General features: G+C 43.9%; 1 non-coding gene across 1 annotated transcript; it reads right to left on the reverse strand.

Annotated features, from left to right (window-relative positions):
- Positions 1-8,733: 8,733 nt before the first annotated feature.
- Positions 8,734-8,805, reverse strand: trnah-gug (transfer RNA histidin (anticodon GUG)). The gene has a single exon. It is a non-coding gene; the product is annotated as a tRNA-His (tRNA).
- Between the last annotated feature and the right edge of the window lie 503 nt (positions 8,806-9,308).

Consider the following 9,308-nt stretch of genomic DNA (forward strand, 5'->3'; position numbering starts at 1 on the left):
TTCAGAGTATATTAACAGATGTCAAAAGGTGATTACGCCACCCCACAACCCAGAAGACGTCAAAGAGGTGCTAACTGTATCTGAGTGCTCTGTGTTCTCGATGCTAAACGTGAGACAGTCCAAGGGCATGAGTTATAAAGTAATCTCATAACTAATAGCAGGGTAATTCCAACCTACTCTTTCAAACATGCTGCAGCCTTAGAGCACCAGCACAGACATTTTGAGAAGCTCGGCACTTTCCCACACCACAGTTAATTCCCCGGGAACCAAACACATTTTCAGTTTGCATTGAATATCAACAAGGCGGGCACGAAACCAGCATTTCAACAAGCTGTTGGAGGTGACCAGCAGAAACGGCAGCAGCTGTACACGAAACAACGCCACTGTCGAAACGGGAACCTGGACGTATCGCGATAGACGGCTCGATCACACTTTTCCGGCGTCAGCAAATGTCTCCTGCATAACAAAAGGTGCAAAGTCACACGGGGTGATTTGGAAACTCGAGCATAGGTTTAGGGTGAGTGGTCTGAAATTGACAAAGGACCTGAGGCACATTTCCCACACACAAGAGTGTGCGTGTAAGGAATGAGCTACCAGAGGAAGTGCAGGAGGCTATTGCACTCAGAAAATTGCAATGGTAATCGGATGAGTTTCTGGATAGGATGGGTTTAGAGGGATTGAGGCCAAATGCTGGGGGATGGGACTTCTTTAATTTTGGTGATGTGGTGAGCATGGATGAGATACACCGAAGTATCTGTTTCCACGCGGTGTACCCCAATAACGTTGTGTTGCTTACACCGGTTTTTAAGGATTACTTTTCAGCGGAACTTGCTGTCGCAGTCTGTAGCACAATCATTTAGTCTGTTCGACTGCACACGGGAAAGGTAGTATTGTTAAACACTGCTGAAACGAACGTCTTCCTTATTTTTGCTCCGACTGACCATGCTTCGTGAAATTTTCCCAGATCCTCCATTAACCTCCACTGAGGACTGGCTCAGAGGGAGACTTCTGGAGCCTTCAGTGAGAGGCTGGTGAATCGAAAGCATTCTCAGAGATTTTCCTTAACACAGTGGTATTTTGTTACTTTGACAGTAAGAACTGCTTTTGCTCACATCGTCTTCACATCAGTCTCTTGCTTCAGTAAACACCCTAATACAGCGTACATTGCTTGCATTCCAACACAGAAATGCGTCGTATTCTCTCTGGGATAATCTGAATTGACAATGTCATTCTTTGAATGGAGAAATATATCAGGGAGTTGTCAGTGCAGCGGCGATATATTGGGCTTGTAATCTTTGGTGACTGGAACGTGGCAGCTGCTGTTATTTAAATTCGATGAATAAAATCTGAAAAATAAACCCAATCTCAGGAACAGAGACAATAACTTTAGTTTACTGAACACTCATTCTTTCATGTCCCTTCGAACCATAACGTGTCCTGTCAATATGTGACTCCAGACCCACAACAACGTGATTCACCCATGAATGCCCTCTGACTCAGTTCAAGGTGAATTTAGAATGAACAACAAATGCTCTTCAGACCAATGATGACAACATTCCATGGGAGAATAAGGAAGAATCAAAATAGTTGAACAACGAGGAAAATGGGAATAGTGCGTGTGGACTGGAATTCAACTGATTGTCAAACTTAATCGACACAAGGATACCCGCAGCGCCAAGAAGTCAGGGCCATGGGGTGAGTGCAGCAAGGGATTCAATTACCCTCTAACGCATCTCATTCATGTCCCGCACCCCTATCCATTAACCCCACACCTCCAAACACAACAACGGCAGAAAATGGAGAGAGGAAGGTCCTCATCTTCCATTCCACCCACCACTGCATAAATCACATCATCCGCCGACATTTTTGCCACCTCTAAATTGACCACACCACCAGGGATATATTTCCCTCCCCAAACCTATCCGCTTTCATCAAAGACCTTTCCCTCCGTGACTCCCTAATCAAGTCCACAACCTCCAATGGGCGTCAATTCCCTCATGGCACCTTCCTCTGCCACCGCAGGAAATGCAAAATCTGCGCCCACATTACCCCCTCACCTCTGTCTAAGGCTCAATTGGAGCCTTCCACATCCATCAAAGGTTGTCCTGCAGTTCCACACATGTCATTTGTTGTATCTGCTATGAATCTATAGAGGAGATGTGGTCTCTGCTAAATTGGGGAGACCGGATGTCTTCTGACAGAGCACTTCAGAGAAGATATCCAAGACTACTGCAAGAATCAACTCCACTGTCCCATGGTCAAAGATTTCAACTCCCCCTCTCACTCTCCCGAGGACAGGCAGGTCCTGGCCTATCTCCGTCATCAATCCCTTACCACCCAACGCCTGGGGGAAGAACACCACATCTTCTTCCTCGGGACCCTTCAACCCCATGGCATCAATGTGGACTTCCTCAGTTTCGTCAAGCCCACTCCCTCATCTTACTCCAGTTCTAACCTTCCAGCTCAGCACCGTCCTCCTGAACTGTCCCACCTGTGTATCTTCATTCCCACCTATCCGCTCCATCCTCCGCTCTGATATATCCCCTTCGCACCCTCCTCCATCCACCTACTGCACCCTCAGCTACCTTCTCCCAAGATCCAACCCCCTCCCATTTATCTCTCTATCCCATGTGCTCCCAGTCTCATTCCTGGTGAAGGACTTTTGTCTGAAACATTGATTTTTCCTCAGCTGATGACGGACCTGCTGTGCTTCCCCAGCATCACTTTCAACTTGAGGGGTATCAGTTTATTGAGAGGATTTTTGGATATTATCTATTGCTGACCAGAGGCTGTGACTGACAGTAGAACTTTAGCAATCACCAGTTTAGGGCGCAGCTGAAGGACTGAGCCCAAGTCTGGTCACCGCATAAATCAACATTTACTAAATTTAAGATAAAAGATGGGGGGCTGAAGTATGAAACTTTGCCCAACAAGACTGCTTCACCACTCAATGAGTTTATCACTGATTCATTTCCAAGTCAGGGTGCTATGGGCCTTGGAGGGGAACTTGCAAATGGTGGTGTTTCATTGCATCTTCCAACCTTGTCCTTATAGTCAGTATAGCTGTTGAGCGTGGAAGGTTCTGTCAAAAATGCCCGAATGACTTACTCCAGTGCATCGTGTATTTGGTGCACTCTGCTGCAATTGTGCCTCAGCGGTGAAGTGAATAAATATTCAGGTAATAAATAGGGTACAATCAAGTGACTGCAGTGTCGTGGATGGTGTCCAGTCCCTTAAGTATTATTGAAGTTACACCCATCAAGACAAATGGACAGAGTTCTGTACCACATCCCATTTGTGCCTTGCAAACGGTGTAGGATTCACGGCGCAATGAGTTGAGTTTATAATCAAAAACTGTCTACTAACGGACATGTGTTTGCTCTCAAAATATTTATATAACCAGTCTCAATCCGTTTTACATACTTGCTCCGTGGACGATTACACAGGGGAAATGGGTGACATTAAAGCTATTGAATATCAATACGGTATGATCAGATTCTCATTTGTCAAATTTATCGTTACTGCATTTCGTCCTTGTGTGGACCAATCTGATTCCAGTCGCTGTCTGATTTCAAGTTCCACTGCCCTTCTGTGCTTGAAATTTCAACCGTTGCCTCACAGAAATTTCTCCAGCTGCCTTAATAATATGTAAGGACGCTGCAGGGGACAGCAGGGATTTACAAACATGTTGTCAACACTGGAGAATATGGAGGTTCGTGGAATGATTGGTTCGGCTGGGATTATTCTCCTTGAAACAGAGGAGGCGGAGGGGAGCTCTATAATCACATATTAACATTTATAAACGTCCAATATTCATGGGATCTGGACAGGGTAGATATGGGCAGGTGGTTTACCCTCTGGTATGAGGAGCACCATAGGACATGAACTCAGAATTAGTTATTGCCAATTTAATTCAGAAATTAGGAGTAATTTCTGTGCTCAGGGGCCAGTGAATTGATGGAACTCCTTATCGAAACTGCTGTTGAGGCTGAGTTGTTGTGTATTTTCAAACTGTGCCAGACAGATATTTAATCAGAAAGATGATGAAGCTTTGTCGAGGTAATGCAGGAAAATGGAGTAGAGGATTATCAGATCAGCCATGAGTTCGTTGAATGGTGAAGCAGAATCGATGGACTGAATGGTCGACTTCCAATCCTCGAGTAAAAAATGAGGTCTGCAGATGCTGGAGATCACAGCTGAAAATGTGTTGCTGGTTAAAGCACAGCAGGTTAGGCAGCATCTCAGGAATAGGAAATTCGACGTTTCGAGCATAAGCCGGAATTTCCTATTCCTGAGATGCTGCCTAACCTGCTGTGCTTTAACCAACAACACATTTTCAGCAGACTTCCAATCCTACATAATTTTGTCGAACGTATTATTTTATTGATAAGTTTAGAATTCTGAGGTGATGGGATGAAGTGATAGAAAAGTTTTCTCAAACTGATCAGATGGGTCAGGAACTCGGCTCATAAGCTTGTGAACAAGAAATATGCCATGGCCTGTAGACAACAAATGACACTGAGTACACCACAGATGGGTAGGTGCAGAAGCTGTGATTGCTAAAGAAAATTGGTGGATCTAATACTGTTGGCAACTTGGTGATCATGCTAGATAATGGATCGCAGTGTGATTCACACAGCAACAGTTTGTGAAAGAATGAAAGGTTTGTTTCATTGGAGAAGTATTCTGTTGCTCCAATTACAATTGATTATTTGAAATATTGCTCAGACCTTTGTGTGGAGTGTTACACCAAAATACTCATTTACAATCCCATTGGATAATCTATTGCTCTCGATCTCTCCTTATTTGTTTCTCTGTCAGGCGAAGTAAATTTAGAGAAAGTCGAGAGGGAATGAAAGGAGGAAAGAAATGTTGCACTCCTTTTCATTATCCCAATTTAACTTACAACAGAATAAAATTGCTTCATTTCGACCTGGTTGAGGTTTCGATTTATCACAAATCTCCGGTGCAATGAAGGGCAAGAGCAAGATTCCCCATCCAATGTATACTAAAGATACGAGGCACAAAGGAAATCCACAGCTTCGTTTGATAGAAGTAACAGCCAGAGTAGGATTCACATCCATACATGCACAATGTAAGACCAACCCGTCGGCTTAGCCTCTGGGTCACTTCAGCCCATTGCAAAGGGGCTCACATTTGATCACATCAGGATTACATATGGTGCACCGAGGGGATAAGAAATTCCCTGAGATGAATCGAATGCACACCATTACGTTTCTGCTTTCAACGGAATAATAATACCAGCAAAATCCAAGGAATTGACCTCGTCCTTGGAAGGAATACCTGTCCTTGATTCATTCCGCGTCGGAACTGTCTCAGAATGAACCAGCAAACATGAAATTCCTGTCACATTCACACGCACATTTAGTCTTGATGCATAATTTCTTCAGATAGTTTCTCTCTCACATGAAGAAGTATATATGGAGAGAGAAGTGAAGGTGATGTTTTAGCTCGATGGGCTTTCTCATATGGCTGAACCTGAACTGGGTAAAATTCCCGGAAATGCTTTTTGTTTATTTCATTTTATTAATTTTGCTGCAACCTCACTCTGTTCATTGCAATGATCGGAAGTGAAATGGATTTATAACATTGGGACTTTTAATATTGTATTCCATTTTGCTCCGAATTTATTTCAGCTTAAATAAAATATTGGTGAGAAAAACAGAAGGTTAAACTACAAAACAAGATGCCAGTTTTGATGCTCAGTTACTTTGGCAGATTTTCGTGGTATCAAATGAACCCAACATCATGGCGATTTTTCTCCCATCTTTAAGTCATGGGATTAAAGCAGGAAATCGATCTCCAAGAGACGGATCACTCCCTATTCATTATGGAATATCTTTCCTTTACAATATACAAAATCTGCTCAGTTCCATTTATAATGCTTCATGTGGAATATTAACGGAAGTGTTTCAAAACTCTGAGTTTTTGCTGAATCTTAATCAGCTGCATACGTTTCTGAGCTATCTTTACATCTAAAGTCGTCCAAATTAGACATTGTTTCCTCGCACCTTCCACTCCCCACAATCTACTTTTACACTCTTACCTGGCCACAGGTTGTCTCTCTCCTGGTGAAACTCACTGCTTCTGTGTCTCTAAATGTGCCTTTCCAAATATTTTGGAAGCGGATTCTCTGAGTGACAGAAATTCAGCTCCCATTATTTCTTTGTCCGACATCGATGGTTTTGAAAGCCTGACGTTCAGAAAATTACGAACTTGAAAGAGTGAATTTAATACCTATTTACTCTATCCAAACCTCAATTGCTGTTCAAAATTTCCATTCGGTTTTCCTTGGTTCAGCTTCAAATTTCCCATCACACAAATAAATAAAATCCCATCCCCAGTAAACGCCACCAGCATCGTCTCTAATGTCTTAGCAGCCCAGTAAGCGCTGGCAGTGTCCACTCTGATAGAATCACATATTCCCTACAATACAGAAAGTACAGTTCAGCCAGTCGCGTCTGTAGGGACACTCTGAACAGAACCTCAACCAGACCTAGTTACCGTCTCTATCCCCACAAGCCTCTGGCTTGTGATTTCAAACTAACCCACTGGAATAAAATCTGGCATCGTGTGACTGCTGACCTTATCACTGTGTTACCCATGGGTAATTCACTTAACTTACTGAATTCACTCTCTGGACACATCAGCGCAATTTAACATGGCCAATCCACCTAACCTACAGACGTAACAGCAATGCGAACCACTGAGCAAATGTACCATCACATTGAACACTATCTGTATCATTTACACACTGGTAACTCAGCCGAGTGAAAGCAAGCTGCGCCCTCAAACCGAGCACAATGCATCCAAACGTGGTTCTACGCTGTACAACATCACTAGTTCTGCTGGAAATGTTTCTGCGCTCAGATCTGAATGGGTTTACTCTGTTTTTCTTCCTCAGATTCCTGCTTTAAATAAACATATCAGTCAGGAACAACTCTATATCATGGTTTTCATTCCAACACAAACACAATGTGCAGTTTGCAGAAGTTACGTGTTTGCACTTTCACTGACACTCTCTCTCCCCAGGAGATGCAGTCCTTCCCCGCGCTGATTCAGACAGCACTGTCCTTTCTGTCACATATCAAATCGAGAATGGAAGGCCAGGCATGAATAACCTTCACTGGGGAACAGAGCCACAGGTTTAAAACCTTTACGATGCCCCCAGCGGAGAATTGAACCCTGTGACAGGAGGGGACACTGACCACGATACTGTGGAGGACAACAACATTGAAGGAAGCCCTTCAGCCTGTTGCGGCCGCACTTGTCCGACACAACTGCTCAACAACCTGAATAAAGTTTTCCATTGTTCAGCCCATAGTCTTTTATGTTTTGGCATCGCAAATTAACGTCTCAGTTTTTTTTTCAGGTTGGAAGGGTTTCCACTTCTCTGACGCTTTCAGCACATCTACTCAAAAATTTCTGCCTTTTCCCGAAATCGCTTGGCCCCAGTGTTCCATCCATCCATCAATAACAAACGCTTCTTTCAGTCTATCCTATCCATATCCCTCACTATTTTGTACATCTCATTCATGTCTTCTCCAATCTGCTCTGCTCGGTGACAAACAACCCCAGTCTGTCCAACCTTTCCTCATAACTGAAACTGTTCAGCCCAGACAATATCCCATTCAATCTCTCCTGCAACGATCCCAGTGCCATCACATCATTACTATACTGTGAATTGCCGAACTGCACACAGTAATCTAGCGAGAGCTAAATTAACTTTTTTCCTATTCTGTTACAGAATGAGGGCGGCGCTGTCTCGGCAGTATTGATTGCGATCCCTAATTGCACAGCGGGTAGTCGAGACTCAACCGCATTGCAGTGAGTCTGGAGTCACATCGAGGCCTGACCAGGTAAGAATAGCAGGTTCCTTCCTCAAAGCACGTCAGTGAACACGATGGTTTTGTTTTTTCAACAATTGGCCATGTATTTATAAGTGTTATTAGATTCGTAATTCCAGATATGTATTGTATCCCAATTCTAACATGGTTGGAGTCAAACCCGGGTCCCTGGTCCATTTGCTTGGTATCTGAGTAAACGGTCCAGTGGTAACAGTGCTCGGCCATTGCGGAAAACCCATGAAACTGATCTGTCTGAAAGAAGTCGCTTTTCCTCGATATTGTCCTGTATCATTTTCCTGAGCTTGACTGCCCATAATCGCAAGTCCATATCAGTAAAAGCTGCTACCTGAGGACTCGCCTCACAACAGCCGTAACCAAATGGATCAACTGATCTGCAGGTCCCGATGGTGGGCTTGGGGCACGTTCACCCAGCAACGGTGACTGCAGCAGCACAGACTGAATGGTATCAATGTGAGAGACTGTGTTCGATTCCGCAGTGCCTTAATGAAATAGGAAATGACTCCACAACCACGTGATGAAAGACCAGCGTTCTGAAAACTAGTGCTCAGTCAAATCTGTTAGACTCTAACCTGGTGTTTTGTGGTTTTTAACTTTTTACACCATAGTCCAACACCGGCATCTCTAAATTAATGTAAGGGGGCTGTGGGATGAAACGTTCAGTTAGTGATCGTAGGAGGGAGTGAAATCTCTGAGAGCGGGTGGATTTGAATTCTGACATATGAAATACAGAGATGTGAGCGAGCAGAATTTGAAGGGAAAAGATCATCACCTTGGAAAAAATTACCTTATTCAAACAACTGATTTATTTGTGTTTCCCAAGGGCTGGAGCAGATAGAGCAATTATTGCCGTGACTCGGATTCGAACCGAGGTTGCTGCGGCCACAACGCAGAGTACTAACCACTATACGATCACGGCATTCCACAGATGAGTGGGCTAACAGAGTGCAATAAGTACAGTCTCATAGGACATATTAGGCAGCGCACCAAATGCACAACATCAGTGCTAAGCGAACAGTGGCAGATATGTGGGAACTCAGAATGGGCTGACCGTTTAATGTCGGTTCCCCCAGAAGCTGTGGTGATTCCATCATTAATATGCTGTTGGCTGAGATAAGTAGATTTCTCCAAAACATCAAAAACTCCGGGGACAGTGCAGGTGTTGTTGAAATGTATGCTTCAATAGCAATGCAGTTTAACATTGGCTACTTCACCAGTTTCCCCACACAAGGCAGGAACCACTGCTGCCACATAGTCCCAACTCCCAGCCACAGAATCAGAGGAACTGAGTGGCGCAGTTGCGAAGATGTGCGAAAAAGCTTGATCAGCCAATGGGTGGTTGGAATTTGGAATATACTGTCTGCATTGTTCAGAGCGACAGAAACCCTTACAACCTGAATAAATATTCAGATGTGAGCTTGT

Source organism: Hemiscyllium ocellatum, unplaced genomic scaffold, assembly GCF_020745735.1.
Source record: "Hemiscyllium ocellatum isolate sHemOce1 unplaced genomic scaffold, sHemOce1.pat.X.cur. scaffold_363_pat_ctg1, whole genome shotgun sequence".
Taxonomy (NCBI): domain Eukaryota; kingdom Metazoa; phylum Chordata; class Chondrichthyes; order Orectolobiformes; family Hemiscylliidae; genus Hemiscyllium; species Hemiscyllium ocellatum.